Source organism: Acomys russatus, chromosome 14, assembly GCF_903995435.1.
Source record: "Acomys russatus chromosome 14, mAcoRus1.1, whole genome shotgun sequence".
NCBI lineage: Eukaryota > Metazoa > Chordata > Mammalia > Rodentia > Muridae > Acomys > Acomys russatus.
Window position 1 is genome coordinate 15,201,346 of NC_067150.1, and position 15,347 is coordinate 15,216,692.

The following is a 15,347-nucleotide window of genomic DNA, read 5'->3' on the forward strand; positions in this document are numbered from 1 at the left end:
ACAGAACAACAACAAACAGAAGTTCAAAGCTTTTTTTTTTTTTTTTGGTTTTGGTTTTGGTTTTTTGAGACAAGGTTTCTCTGTGTAGCCTTGGCTATCCTAGACTTGCTTTGTAGACCAGGCTGGCCTCGAGCTCACAGTGATCCACCTGCCTCTGTCTCCCGAGTGCTGGGATTGAAGGCGCGCACCACCACTGCCCAGCTCCCAAAGCTACCTTTGACGTGAGGGAGTCCAGTGAGGAGAGAGTGGGGAGAACATGTGGAGGCCAGAGGGGAAGCAAGGAGAAGCTACAGAGGAGGAACACAGGGGACAAGTGACGTGCTGAGGGTCCCGTCGCTTGTATCGTGTCCAGTGCTCCCATCTTTTGACGTCAGGCCGAAGCCAAACAAGACATTCATTCTTCCACCTTCACAGCAAGGCAATGGCATTGGCATCCAGGCCCAGTGAGTCCCCTTGACCCCCCCCAGCCCCGCCCCCGCCAGAGAACCAGGGACGCCAAGAAACTGGACATACAGAAGACTTGCAACTGTTAGAATACGACCCTGGAATGTCCCCCGTGAGCTCATGCGCTGAGACACTGGGCTCAGCCATGGGGTGCTATTGGGGCTTTGCGAGGTGGAGCCTATCTCAAGGAAGTGGGTCACTGCCCTGCTTCCTGCCAGCTCTCATCAACCTGTGTACCATGAAGGTCTGTCCCACACTCCCTGGGCCTTGAATCCCACCATGTGGGATTTCTTTCCATCACTGGCTGAAGCACCCCTAAAACTCTGGGTGAAGCCAACCCACTGTCCTTTGTCAGCATACTCTTTAAAACTATTTTTATTTTGGGTTCCTTAAACCTCTTTCTCCCTAGTCTGTTCCAATCCCTTCCAACACCCACCCCAACACCAGGTAGGAGAGAAAGAAGGTTAGTGGGGAGAGAGGGCGTAGTTTTCCTTAGCTGCTTCCTGCTGTTTAGGGTCGTCGCGTTCCTTGGAGGAAGTCCAATCCCTGTTTCAGGACATCGCCAATTTCTTCTCATCAAACTGCATCAGCAGCAACCAGGAGCTGCTGGGGGTGGGGAGGTGAGCATTCCGTGTCCTCTCAGGAGGCAGCTATCAGACGTGGAAAAACTGGAGCACCCCCCTTTCCCCACACCTGGGATTAAAACAAAACCATGTTTACATATAAACCAAAACTTCCACAACCGTCCTTTAAGCTACTTCTCTGCTGTGTTCCCGTTGCTGATTCCCGTTGCTGTGACAAGACAAAGACTGAAGGAAGGAACGTGCTCTTAGTTGCTGAGCCACCTCTCTAGTCCCTTAGCCCCTGTATTCTTTTTTAAAAGCCACCTTGGCCTCTCCAAAGCTGTGCTACTACCAGGCAGCCCATCTGGTCCACCCCACAAGTGCTGGGGTCACAGGCTTCTGCCTGCGTTAGTCGGTGTAGTGATGAATCCCAAGGCTCATGCATGCTAGGCAAGTGCCCTGCCAACGGAGCCACATCCCAGGCCCAGGCAGTGCTTTGAATGCAGTGAGGCCCGAGCATCGCCCTCTGAAATAATGAGATAACAGGTGTCTCTCAGTCAGCAAGAGATCCTTCGTTCTACAGGTGTGTTTTCAACAAGCCTATGCATGGGTGTGTGCTGGCCATCCTCAGTGTCAGATAATCCCACCAGATTACCATCCAGAGCTCGATGCAGAGGGTGGAGGTGCCCTCTTCTGGTCTGTAGCCATTACAGGCAGGCAGAACACTGTATACATAATAAATGAATATGTTTTTTTAATTTTTAAAGAAAAAATATACATACATACATACATACATATGTTTGTGTGTGAGTGAGTGAGTGTGTGTGTGTGTGTGTGTGTGTGTGTGTGTGTAGCCAGGCATGGTGGTGCATGACTTTAATCCCAGCACAGGCAGAGGCAAGCAGATCTCTGTGAGTCTGAAGCCAGCCTGGTCTACAAATTGGGTTCCAGGACATGTGGGGCTCTGTTACACACAGAAGCCCTGTCTGACATCCAATGAAGCACAAGGCATGCTACAGGTCCCCAGGGGCTGCCCAAATGGCAGTCACTGTGATTATCTTTGTTATTGCTGTTGGTTTGGTTTGGATTTTTTTTTAGTTAGTTAGTTAGTTTATTTGTTGTTTTGGGGTTTTTTTGTTGTTGTTGTTGTTTTTGTTTTCTTTTGTGATACAGGGTTTCTCTGTGTAGCCATGGCTGTCTTGCAACTCACTCTGTAGACCAACCTGGGCTAAAAATCAGAGATCCATCTGCCTCTGCCTCCCAAAGTGCTGGGATAAAGGTGTGCACCACCCTTGCCTGGCTCTCCATGATTATCTTTTTTGTTTGTTTGTTTTTGTTTTTGTTTTTCAAGACAGAGTTTCTCTGTCCTGGACTAACTTTGTAGAACAGGCTGGCCTCAAACGATCTGGCTGCCTCTGCAGAGTGCTGGGATTAAAAGTGTGCGCCACCACACCTGGCCCCGTGATTATCTTGACCAGCTACCTGGATGCTACAGGCCAGTGGGGGGAGGTTGGAAAGAAACATTGTCAGAGCTAAGTTGTAAGTACAGCCCTTGTGGGGCCTTAACAAAGGAAATGGACTCTCTGGAAGGCGACTAAGGTGCCCCAGTTCCCCAGATGAGCCGTCATCCCCAGTTACTCTTGGTCTGCCCCCTTGCAATCTGACATGAGATTCCATGATTTCCCCCAAGCAATGACCCTGTAGGTGAAGCTGCACTCATAGTCCCCCTTGGGGCCAAGACAAGGCAAAACAGCAAACTGCAGAGTAGTGCCTGGGGATGGCATCACAGAGCGCTTGCATGTTAACACCTCCCCCAGCTGACAATCAGAGATGGACATCAGACACACCCAGGCACCAGCCATCCAGCTTATCCCCAGATGCTGCCGCCCCAGTATCACCCAAATACCTTGAGAACACCCAAGTAGCATTAGTCAAAGTTGGGTGTGATGGCCCACACCTGCTGAGTACTAAGGAAGCAGAGACAGAAGGATGGAAAGACCAGCCTGGGCTACAAAGCAAGATCCTGTCTCAAAATAAAACCCAGTGGGAAGGGGAGATATCTTAGAGTGCTGTTGGGAGAGTTTGGATTCCAAGCACCCACCATAAAAAGGCAGCTGAGACAGTGTGTGCCAGTAACCTCAGCAGTGGACTCAGGAACTGGCCGGAAATAGACAGATCCCAGAGAAACCTTGTCTCAAACAATCAAAAATTAAGTGAAGAGCTGGGCAGTGGTGTTGCATGCCTGCAATCCTAACACTCAAGAGGCAGAGGCAGACAGATCTCTGTGAGCAAGTTCCAGGACAGTCAGGGCTACACAGAGAAACCCTGCATCAGAAAATAAAAACCAAACAAACAAATGAGGTGAATAGAGGTACAGAGCATGACCTTCAGTTGGCCTCTTTGTCCTCCAAACACACATACACAGGTGAGCACACAGACCACACACACATAGGCTGGGGGCGGGGAAGGGAGGAAGAGCTGGAAATATGGTTCATTGGTAGAGTCCTTGTCTAGAGTCCCCAAGGGTGGGACTGGGCGTGGCTTGGCTGTAAAGTTCTTGCCTAGTATTCACAAGGCTCTGAGTTTGAGTCTCTGTACTAAATCTAAAAATAGCTATGAAACTAAAGGAGTGTCGAGTTCTGCTCCCAAACTTTGGTTAAAAGGTAGCTGGAGGGGCTGGAGTGATTGTTCAGTGGTTAAGAGCACTCACTGGCTGCAGGGGCTGGAGAGATGGCTTAGAGGTTAAGAGCACTGTCTGCCCTTCCAGAAGTCCTGAGTTCAATTTCCAGCAACCACATGATGGTTCATAAGTATCTATAATGAAATCTGGTGCCCTCTTCTGGTGTGTAGGTGTACATGCAGGCAAAACACTGTATACATAATAAATTAATAAATCTTTAAAAAATAGCAATATTAAAAACATCAGATTCTACGCATGTACCACCCTGAGACTACTTTTCCCTTGGCAGAGACACAGTGATGGCCTGAGTTTTTACTCAGGATGCAGCTTGAGGACACTCAAGGGCCCCACGCTGCCCCTCCACAGCCACACCCGAGCAGACTTTTTGCAGTCTGTCTGGCAGTATTCCTCGACACACACCTCTCTCTAGCATCCCCAAGGGGACTCCCACACAATTTTTTGTAACTGGGCCCTCAGTTCCTGGCCATGACCCCCAAGTGTATTGAGCTCTACAGCCCCCTCCTTCACATGCCTGCATGAGTCTCCTCCCCAGGTGTCACCCAACTGTATCACAATGACAGGATGTTTCAGTGGGTAAAAGCATTTGACCTGTGCTCTGTCCCTGGGATTTACATGGCAGAAGGTAAAATCCAATTCCTGAAAGTTGTCCTCTGACATCTCCATGCACACTGTGACATATGTGTGCCACCCCCACACTTACATAAGTAAATGAAATTTAAAAATTAAACATGGTGTGAACCCAAGCCACACCTATGCCCTGTCCGCCATGATCTGGATTCTCATTGGTAACTGAGACTAGCTTCCGGGTCACCTCACACACACCAGAGAACATTCCTCCTCTGTTCCTCCAGGTCACACCCAGATGCTGACCTGTCATGTAGGCTACCGTATCACCAAGGCAAGCCCAGGAAGCAGGTGGTAAGGGCAGACCTGTCACACATGTCTTCACTGCTCAGAAAGGCTACCTGACACTGAGGTTGGGTAGGCAGCTCCCTCCATAAAAGCTGATAGCTGTGGCAGGTGTGGACGCCCCAGTTGATAGTCTGTTGCTGTTACCCACAGGGATCAGACCATTGTGGTGGGAAAGGTATAGTGGTAGGAACAGCAGGCAGGCTGGTCACATTGCATCCACAGTCCGGAGGCAGAGAGTGAACAAGAAGTGGGTCCATGCTTGAAAGCCTTAAGCCCACCCATGCCCAGTTAACCACCTCCTCCCACAAGGCCCCACTTCCTAAAGATTCCACAACCTTCTGAACCAGCACTGCCAGCTGATGACCAAATGTCTTGAGCTCAGAATCTGAGAGACAAAGGTGAGCAAGATAGACAGGGTGGCCACCCTCCAAGGTCCCATTGTCTCCAGTGGAAGCATGCAGATGACAAAAACATCAGTATATAATTAATAAAATAAGCCTGGATGCAGTGGGTGGTGCACACCTTTAATCCCAGCATTCTGGGAGACAGAGGCAGGCCTATCGCTGTGAGTTCGAGGCCAGCCTGGTCTACAGAGTGAGCTCCAGGACAGCCAAGGCTACACAGAGAAACCCTGTCTCCAAAAACAAAAACAAACAATAAAAGAAAACAAACCAAAACAGTGCTGGAGATGTGGATCAGTTGGTAGAGTGTGTGCCTTTCACACATGAAGCCCTAGATTCCATTCCCAGAATGGTATGACCTGGGACAGGGCTGCACGCCTGTAACCTCAGCACTCAGGAGGTGGATCCAGAAGAGTCAGGAGTGCACTATGTCTCCATGGTGACTGTGGGGCCAGCCTATAAGACCCTGTTGCAAAAATTTTTGAAGTAAGGTGCAAAGAAAACAATGCTAGGTGACCCGCAAGCAGGTTGAGCTGAGTAGCCCAGTTCTGCATAAGTAGAGCAAAGCCATTGGCCAGTGGACAAATTGGATCAAAACTCCATCTCGCTGAACATCATTGAGGAGACAGCCTACACACTCATGCAGAAGGCGCAGCTGGGTCGGCACAGTGAGACAAATGCCACTGTAGAGTGGTTGACTGACAAACAGGGACTGAGAGGCAGCTTTGGGTCCTCCCAGGTGATACAGACGTGGGGAAGACAGAGGCAAGGAATTAACGAAGGTGGTGGTCCGCCCAGACTCTCGCTGTCCATGGTCCTGAGTCCCCAAGGTGGCCTACCGAAAGCTGTCCGCAGTGCTGACCAGGGATATTGGGAAAGAGGGGCTAACCCAGGAGCTAGCTCACCCAGCCGATCTGAAGGGAGCTACCAGCAGATGTAGACAGTGCTGAGTGGGGGGCCTAGAGGAGGCTGGCTGTGGACGTCCTGACAACCTGGCGGAGATCTGTCCCTGGTGTTGAGGACCTTGAGGAGAGGGGCGTGGTGTAGTGACTGAAGTCCTGCTGTGTCCCGCCCAACCCATGCAGCTGTCTGTGGTGCTGAATGGGGTTGGGAAGTGGGTCTGCAGAGGTTCCCAGACCAACGCAAGGGTGCCTCTCCATGGTGCTGAATCGAGGAGGGTTCATGGCGGCCATCAATCCATACAGAGCCCTTCAGGATGCTGCACAGAGGCCTGGTTGGATGGGTCATTTTTTGTGGTACTGAACTGTTGTCTGTGTTCCAACACTCAGCCCACCATGGTGACCCTTGAAGCCTTGATCCACTTCAAACAAGCTGTATTCTTCGAGGGTACCCAGGATCCCCGTGTGGAAATGAATGTCCCCAGCAGTACCTTGGATGTTCAGCGGAGCACCGATCACAAGACCCACCAGCAGCAGTTAGCAAAGACAGTGCTCTGAGGGATGAACATGCAGAGGTGGTACTGGGGCTAAGACCAAAAGCCATGTTCCTACCACTCTTCCACCATAGGATGACCTCATAATCATGGGCAATTTGACCATCTGTCAACATGTCACCCTGTTGGTTCTTTCTGAGGCTCTTCTAAAGCCCTACACTTTGAACATCTCCATAGTCCTTGACAACCAGAGCTTACAATCTAGAAAGACACTACAGTCTGTGCTTAATAGATTCCATCCTACATATTCTAAATACAAGAGCAGAGGAGTGAGTGTGTGAAGGAGGAGACTGTGGGTACAGGGAGTAAGAACCCTTCCATGACCCGATGCCACGAAGCCTCAGCCATTGCCCAGTCTGATGTCAGGCCTGTCATCCTGCCTATTTGGGAGGCTGAGACAAAACCATCACAAGGCCAGCCTGGGATTCAGAGCGAGTTCAAGGCAAGCCTGGGCAACTCAGCAAGACCTTGTTTCAAAATAAAGAAGCTGGGAACCTGGCTCAGTGCTAGAGCCCATGCCTAGAATCCCCCAAGGAGGGGTTAGGAGCCTGGCTTATCCATAAAATGTGTACCTAGAATCTCCCATTGAGGCACTGGGGACATGGCTCAGAGATCTAGCACTTGATGGTATAATGGTCCTGGGCCTGGTCCTGAGCATCATCAAACTCAGAAGAAGAGAAAGAAAGAAAGAAACTGTTTCTATGGGCTGAAGAGATGCCTCAGTGACTAAAAGCACAGTCGTTAAGAACTCTTCCAGAGGGCTGGAGAGATGGCTCAGTGGTTAAGCACTGCTCTTCTGGAGATCCTGAGTTCAATTCCAAGCAACCACATCGTGGCTCACAACCATCTGTAACATGATCTGATGCCTTCTTCTGGTGTGCATGAAGACAGTGTAGTCATATACATAAAATAAATAAATATTTTTTAAAAAGAGGCTTCTAATCAAGAAAGGCAGAAATGAATAAATTCCAGGTTGGGAAAATAGCCAAAGGCCAAGATTCTGTGAGTGCTCTCCCCACCCCCCTTTACCTAATGGCTGGCTGTGTTGCTTCGTCCTCCATCCTCCAATGCATTCCCTCAGTTCTTACCTGAAGGCGGTGAACCACACATCAAGGCCAGTGTCAGGGGCAAAGACACCATCAGGTAAGTGTGACATCTCCACCACCTTAGTGTGCTCACTGTCACCTGAAGGTGGGCTCAGCAGCCGGCACCTGCCCAGAATTCCTAGTGAGGGACAGGGCCGTCGCTGAACCCTGCAGCACTTGCCTAGCATTCATGAGTTTGTGAATTGCAACAAGGCAAAAAAAAAAAAAAATCAAAAACAAAAACCAACAACAATAACAACAACAAAGGCTATCATAAACTTAGGAGGGTCAGGGGCTGGAGAGATGGCTCAGAGGTTAGAAACACTTACTACTCTTCCAAAGGTCCTGAGTTCAATTCCCAGCAACCATATGGTGTCTCACAGTCATCTATAATGTGATCTGATGCCTTCTTCTGGCATGCATTCAAGTATACATGCAGGCAGAGCATTGTATATATAATAATTAATAAATACATCTTTATAAGAACTTAGGAACATCATTAACAACAGCAGGGAGACTCCTAGCTGTTCTGTAGTGCTGGAGGAGTCAGTTCACAGATAGTGCCTCCTCCTCCTCCTCTTCTTCTTCTTTTTCTTCTTTTTTTTGGGGGGGGGTTTGTTTTGTTTTTGAGACAGGGTTTCCCCGTGCAACAGCTCTGGCTGTCCTGGAATGCTCTCTGTAATCCAGGCTGGCCTTGAACTCACAGAGATCCACCTGCCTCTGCCTCCCAAGTGCTGGGATTAAAGATCTTTTTCTTTTTTAATTTTCTTGTTCTTTTTTTTTTTTTTTTTTTTCTCCAGACAGGATGTCATTATACAGCTTTGACTGGAACTCACTCTGTAGACCAGGCTGGCCTCAAACTCATAGACATTTGCCTGCCTCTGCCTCCTGAGTGCTGGGATTAAAGGTGTGTTCCATCATGCCTGGGTCATTTTCTTTTACTTTTTAATATTCTTTGTTTGTTTGTTTGTTTGCTTGTTTGTTTGGTTTTGGTTTTTCAAGACAAGTTTTCTCTGTGTAGCCTTGACTGTCCTGGACTCACTTTTGTAGACCAGGCTGGCCTCGAACTCACAGCGATCTGCCTGCCTCTGCCTCCCAACTGCTGGGATTAAAGGCGTGTGCCACCACCACCTGACTGCTTTTTTAATATTCTACTCATGTGTGCATGCACATGTAGAGGTCAGAGTTCAACTCTGCGGAGTTGATTCTCTCTTTCCATCATGTGCATTTTCAAAGATCAAATGTTATGAGGCTTGACGGCAACACCATTGTCCACTGAGCCTTCTCACTGGCCCTTTGTGGGTCTTCTGGACACTAGAGGCTCTTGTTAGCTAAGGTTAGGGCTCAAGATGAACAGAGTTTGAATTGAATTCCCACACGGCTCCAAACATGGGAAGGGAGGGAGGAGACAGTGAGCGAGAATAGGAGGTACCCCTTTTCTGCCTGGTAGATTCTGACCATGCACTACATGTTCCCAGAGGCCTGAGAGGGAACCTTAGAAGAAATCTGTAACCTGTTCTGGCTAAATGGGATTCTGCAACATGCTTTTTGACAGTGAGCTGTGCCCAGCCAGGCTCCCGCTGCTACTGTGTTGGTTTAGTTGACTGCTTCCCACTAGGCATAACCACAACTTCCTTCAGTCACTCAAGTTACATCTATGAGCATCAGTCACACATTGGGCCATTTCTTGGCCATGGGATCATTTCCATAAGCTAGAAAAATACCCCCTCCTTGTTGGACATGTTGTGTGAGAGCTTTTTCTGGGGAGACACACTAACAGGAGTTTGGGTGAGGGGTTACTTACATGGAGCAGGGATGTCTCAGAGCGGCTGCCTCGCCAGAAAGTGCCTGCCAGCTCAGGTGGTAACTCACGGCAGGTGCATATGCGGGACTCTGCACCGGATCCGTCACCCACAGGCCTAGGGTGTCAGTTCTGCCTGAAGTGGAGGCACAGGGTGGGGACGGGATAACTCCGGGACAGTGGAGATGGAGTGTGTGTTATGATTGGCTTATCCAACAGAGGGCAGAGAACAGGCAAAAGGGGACGTTTCCCCCAAATCTCCAGTCACAGGGACTAGCAGCTGAGAGACCAAGGAGATCTTATAGTAAACACACCCCATGATGACGTTCTCGTATGAGTGTGTGTTCACGTGTGTGTGTGTCTATGGAGTGGGGGCGATACGTGCCTTTGGAGGCCAGAGGTTGATTCCTCTCTACAGAGAGGTGGGGCCTTTCACTTAACTCAGAACTCGTTGATTCTGGCCAGTCTAGCTGGCCAGCTTGTCCCAGGATCTCAGCTCTGCCACCTCCTGGGTGCTTAGATTCCAGGCAGCTGCCATACCTGCCTGCCTTTCATGTGTGGACCCAGCACTGCAGGTCCCACACCTAACAAACCCCTTATTGAGGAAGTGACCACCATCCCAGGCCCAAAGCTGAGAATCTCATAATCAGAATAGCAGGACAGATGGGAGAGGTGGGGAGGGGATGCCATGCTCTCCTTGCCTATCCTCCCACCTCCCGGCCTCCCATCCACAGGTACCTTTACTTCTTGGCCAAGGAGATATTCCTCATGCTTTGGCCAATGGACAGGTGGTGGGGCACAGAGAACACTGCTGGACCAGCTTTGGAGATTCTCAGAGTACATGACCACCCATGGCTGCAGTGAAACAAAGGAAACTGGGGTCCTCCTTTGGGTTATTTGTCTCAATAATAAAAGAATTTAATAATGGACTCGAATAGAGACACAGAGGCAGTCTGTTGGAGTTTAAAAAGAAAATCCCAGTGAGGGCCAGCTGTCAGCCTCAGCCGGGCTCAGAGGAGGAGGAGGCTGGAGAAAAGGGGAAATGCCGTGGCACTGAGGGTCAGACACTTGGGGGGAGGAAGCTTTAGGGAAAAAGTAAGGAAGCTGCGAGTGTTGAGGGGAAACCCCATGATTCAGGAAAGCATGTTAAGGAAAGACACAGAAGAACAGTTACACTTTTTCTGGATAATTTAGAAAATTCTTGTCTTGATCACTGTTCTGTTGCTATGAAAAGACACCATGATCACGGCAACTCTTTTTTTTTTTTTTTTTAATCATGGCAACTCTTAACCAAAAAAAAAAAAAAAATCACTAGAACCAGTTTACACCTTCAGGGGTTTAGTCCATTATCAAGGACGGGGAGTGTAGGCTGCAGGCAGGTCGACATAGTTCCGGAGACATAGCTGAGAGTTTTACACCTTGACCAACAGGCAGAAGACAGAGAGAAAGCAACACTGCGCCTGACAGGAGCTTTTGAAACCTTAAATCCCACCTCCTCCAACACGGAGACACCTCCTAATCTTTCCCAACATCCCACCAACTGGGAACCAAACATATGCATATACAAGCCTGGGGAGCCAGTCTTACCCAAACCACTACTCAAGGGCAGACTTGCAAGCTTACATGGCTGCTGTCCATAAGCTCCTTCACAAGGATTGGGCATCCTGGGAAGGAAAAGCACAGCATCTCATTAAAGGACTAATTGTCCCACCCATCTCCCTAGCATGGCTTAAGGGGAGCCCACCTTCCTATGGGTGGCCCCTCAGCCAAAGTGACTGGCGAGGCCAGCTGAAATATCAAGTCTCCACCCAGGCCAGGCCGACTGAGTCCTGAGACCAACGAGGGAAGAGAAATCGCCAAGGAAGCCTGGACTGTTAGCTAAACCTTAAATAAAGAAAACATCCTGTGGTACCCAAAGTGCCGACATTCCATTCTGCCCCAGTTTTCAGTGGTTGTCACTCATGACCTGCCTGTCCCCTGCCACTCTCTGATGTCATCTTGATTGACCGAGCCTCCTTTGTGTGCTCCCAGCACCCATATTGATTTCACTCGCAGAACCTTTGCACTCTCTGTCCTTCTGCCAGGTACACTCCTCAGCCGGTTGCAGAGCTTGAGCCCTTCCAACAGTGGGGCTCTGCTTGAAGGTCACCACTTCAAAGACCTCTCCCTTTAAAATGTAGGGCTGAGGGCATGACTCAGCTGCTTAGAATCCCCCAGTGAGGGGCTGGGGATATGGCTCTGCTGTACCTATGTAGCCTGTATGAGGGCCTGGGTTTATGCCTAGCCCTTAAAAAAAGAAAAAAGAAGGTAGGGCTGGACATGGTAGTGCACATCTTTAATCCCAGCACTCAGGAGGCAAAGGCAGGTGGATCTCTGTGTGTTCGAGGCCAGCCTGGTCTACAGAGTCTAGAACAGCCTGGGCTGTTACACAAAAAAACCCTGTCTTAAAAAAAAAAAAAAAAAAAAAAAAAAAAAAAACTTAAAAAAAAAAAGGTAGGACAGACATACATAGTTTACTTACTCTTTGACACTAGGTATCCTTGCTGTCCATTGCTGATAGCTCACCAACAGAGACTAAGTTTAAAAGACCACAGATTTATTTATTTTAGAGATTCTGAGCCGAGATCAAAGAGCAGATGATGACCTCTGTGCTGGCTTAATTCCCTGGCAGTCCAGGGCATCACATGGTGAAAGATGAGGGCATGAGAGGGGCTGATAAGAGGGCTCAGTGGGTGAGGGTCAGGCTTAGGGTTAGCACTCGGGAGGCAGAGGAAGGTGAATCTCTGAGTTTGAGGCCAATCTGGCCTACAGAGCAAATTCCAGGCTGGCCAGGGCTACACAGAGAAACCCTCTGTGGGAAGGGAGAAGGTAGATCATGAGCTCCAAAACGGCTGAAACAGCGATTGTTTGTTTTGAGAGCAGGTCTCACGGTGCAGCCTAAGGAGCTCCAGAGAAACAACGTCACACTAAGCAACACACAGGGCTAGTGAGAACCTCCTTTGAACCAATTATACTAGTGTGTCAATAGCTACCGGGTTTTCCACTTTCTTGGCATATGTGTTTTCTCCTTTGCCCATGCCCATAATCAAAAGAAAAGATTTCATGGATGCACACACTGCTAGGCACACAGGCTTCCTATGTCTAGTCAGTGTGACCTCTAAAACTCAAAATGGAACTCTTGATGACAGGCAGCGTCTGTGGTGACTAGGGCTGGTGGGAGGGGGTAGGGGCAGCAGGGGAGGGGTGTAGAGGGGGCAGTTTTGTGTTGTTGCTGTGTGCTCTGGCTCACACTCATGCTACAGTTCAATATTCTGTTTAAGGCTCTGTTAATATTTCCCCGTGCGTGTGTGTGTGTGTGTGTGTGTGTCTGTCTGTCTGTCTGTCTGTGTGTCTGTCTGTGTGTCTGTGTGTCTGTCTGTGTATCTGTGTGTGTGTGTGTCTGTCTGTCTGTGTGTCTGTCTGTGTATCTGTGTGTGTGTGTGTGTCTGTCTGTCTGTCTGTCTGTGTATCTGTGTGTGTGTGTCTGTCTGTCTGTGTGTCTGTCTGTGTATCTGTGTGTGTGTGTCTGTCTGTCTGTCTCTGTATCTGTGTGTGTGTGTGTGTGTCTGTCTGTGTATGTGTGTGTCTGTCTGTCTGTCTGTGTATCTGTGTGTGTGTGTGTCTGTCAGTCTCTCTGTCTGTGTATCTGTGTGTGTGTGTGTGTGTCTGTCTGTCTGTGTATCTGTGTGTGTGTCTGTCTGTCTGTCTGTCTGTCTGTGTATCTGTGTGTGTGTGTCTGTCTGTCTGTGTATCTGTGTGTGTGTGTGTCTGTCTGTCTGTGTATGTGTGTGTCTGTCTGTCTGTGTATCTGTGTGTGTGTGTCTGTCTGTCTGTCTGTGTATCTGTGTGTGTGTGTGTGTCTGTGTATCTCTGTGTGTGTGTGTGTGTCTGTCCGTCTGTCTGTGTATCTGTGTGTGTGTGTGTGTGTGTGTATCTGTCTGTCTACATGTGCCTCTGTAAGTGTGTGTATCTGTCTCTGTGTGTCTGTGTGTCTGTCTGTGTGTCTGTCTGTGTGTCTGTGCTCTCGAGTGCCACAGCACATGGTGGTGATCAGAGAATTAACTTGAGATAGTTTGTCCTCTTCTTCCACCATGAAGGTTCTGTGGATGAACCTTGGGGTGTCAGGCTTAGAAAATACACTTGCTCACTGAGCCATTTTACGAGCCTGTCCCCTGCCCCCTTTTTTTGGCAGAGGGGGTAGTTTGGCTGGTTAGTTTGGTTTTTCAAGATAAGGTTTCTCTGTATAGCCTTGGCTGTCCTGGACTCACTTTGTAGACCAGGCTGGCCTCAAACTCACAATGATCCGCCTGCCTCTGCCTCCCCAAGTACTGAGATACAGGTGTGCACCACCATGCCCAGCTTGTTTGTTTGTTTGTTTGTTTGAAACAAGGTCTCACTGTTTAGCTCTGGATATCCTGGAACTTGCTATGTAGACCCACCTGCTTCTGTCTCCCGAGTGCTGGGATTACAGGTGTGTGCCACCAGCTCTAGTAGTTTTTTGCTTGTTCATTCATAGGTGTAGTTATTTTAATTTAAGTATATGGGTGTTTTGCCTGCATGTATGTTTGGGAACTATGTATGTTCAGACCCACAGAGCCCAAAAGAGGATGTCAGATCCACTGGTCTAACTGACACGCAGTTTTGAGCTACCATATGAGTGCTAAGAATTGAACCTGGGTCCTCCGCAAGAGCAGCCTGGGGCTCAAAAGAGAAAAGAAAGCAGAATCTTACTCCTACCTCCCCTCTTGGAGGCAGGATCCACTAACAGGCTTTGAACGTACACAATTGTGAGAGTGAGGCCACATAATCTTTTTTTTTCCCAAGACAGGGTTTCTCTGTGTAGCCCTGGATGTCCCCTGGACTCACTTTGTAGACCAGGCTGGTCTTAAACTCACAAGAGATCCACCTGCCTCTGCCTCCCAGAGTGCTGGGATTAAAGGTACACACCACCATGCCCCGCTGTGGCCTCATAATCTGAGAGGCTAAATTAGGGAGTGACTCGGCTTCCACTTGGTTGTTGCTGGCTCATACTGGATGCTCTGGAAAGAACAAATGACACAGTTCATTAGCAGCCAGCACACAGGCCTTTAGATGGCTCAATGTGTAACGGGGCTTGCAGCCAAGTCTGGAGACCTGAGTTCAAGCCCCAGGACCCACATGGTGGAAGGAGAGAACCAACTCCTACAAATTGCCATCTGACTTCCACACATGTTCTATGGCATTCATGCATCCCCCCCCCCGACACACACACATAAACATACAATACCCTTATAGACAGACAGACAGACAGACAAGGTTTTGCTACACAGCCCAGACTGGCCTCCCATTCACTATGTAGCCAAGGCTTGCCTGGAACCGATCCTCCTGCTCCTATCTCCCAAGTAGTGGGATTGTAGGCACATGCCACCAGGTTATGCAGTGCTAGGGACTAAAGACAGGGTTTGAAATGTGGGGACCAGGGCTCTACCAACTGAGCTACAGCCTTGCTCTGATATAGATTTATTTATTTATTTTGGTTATTCAAGACAGGGTTTCTCTGTGCAGCCCTGGCTGTCATGAAACTCACTCTGTAAACCAGGCTGGCCTCAAACTCACAGAGTTCTGCCTGCCTCTTCCTCCCAAGTGCTGGGATTAAATGTGTGCACCACCACCACCACCACCACCTGGCTCTGATTTTTCTTTCTGATTGGCACATGTCTGCAATATGTCTGATTGCCACCTGTGAACATGGAATTACGATAAAAATGGAGCATTAGCGTGGTCACCAAAGCAAACATAGATGCTTCCCCCTGTGACTCTGCAGAGTCTCTTTCTAGCTATTTTGAAACAGGCGGCAGCTCCTGACCAGCAAATCAGCACAATGGAATTCTGTAGAGGAATGTTAATTCAGAACATGGCTGCTCCAGTAAGAGATCATCACATCCAAAGATCTTCCAGGTCCATGTGAT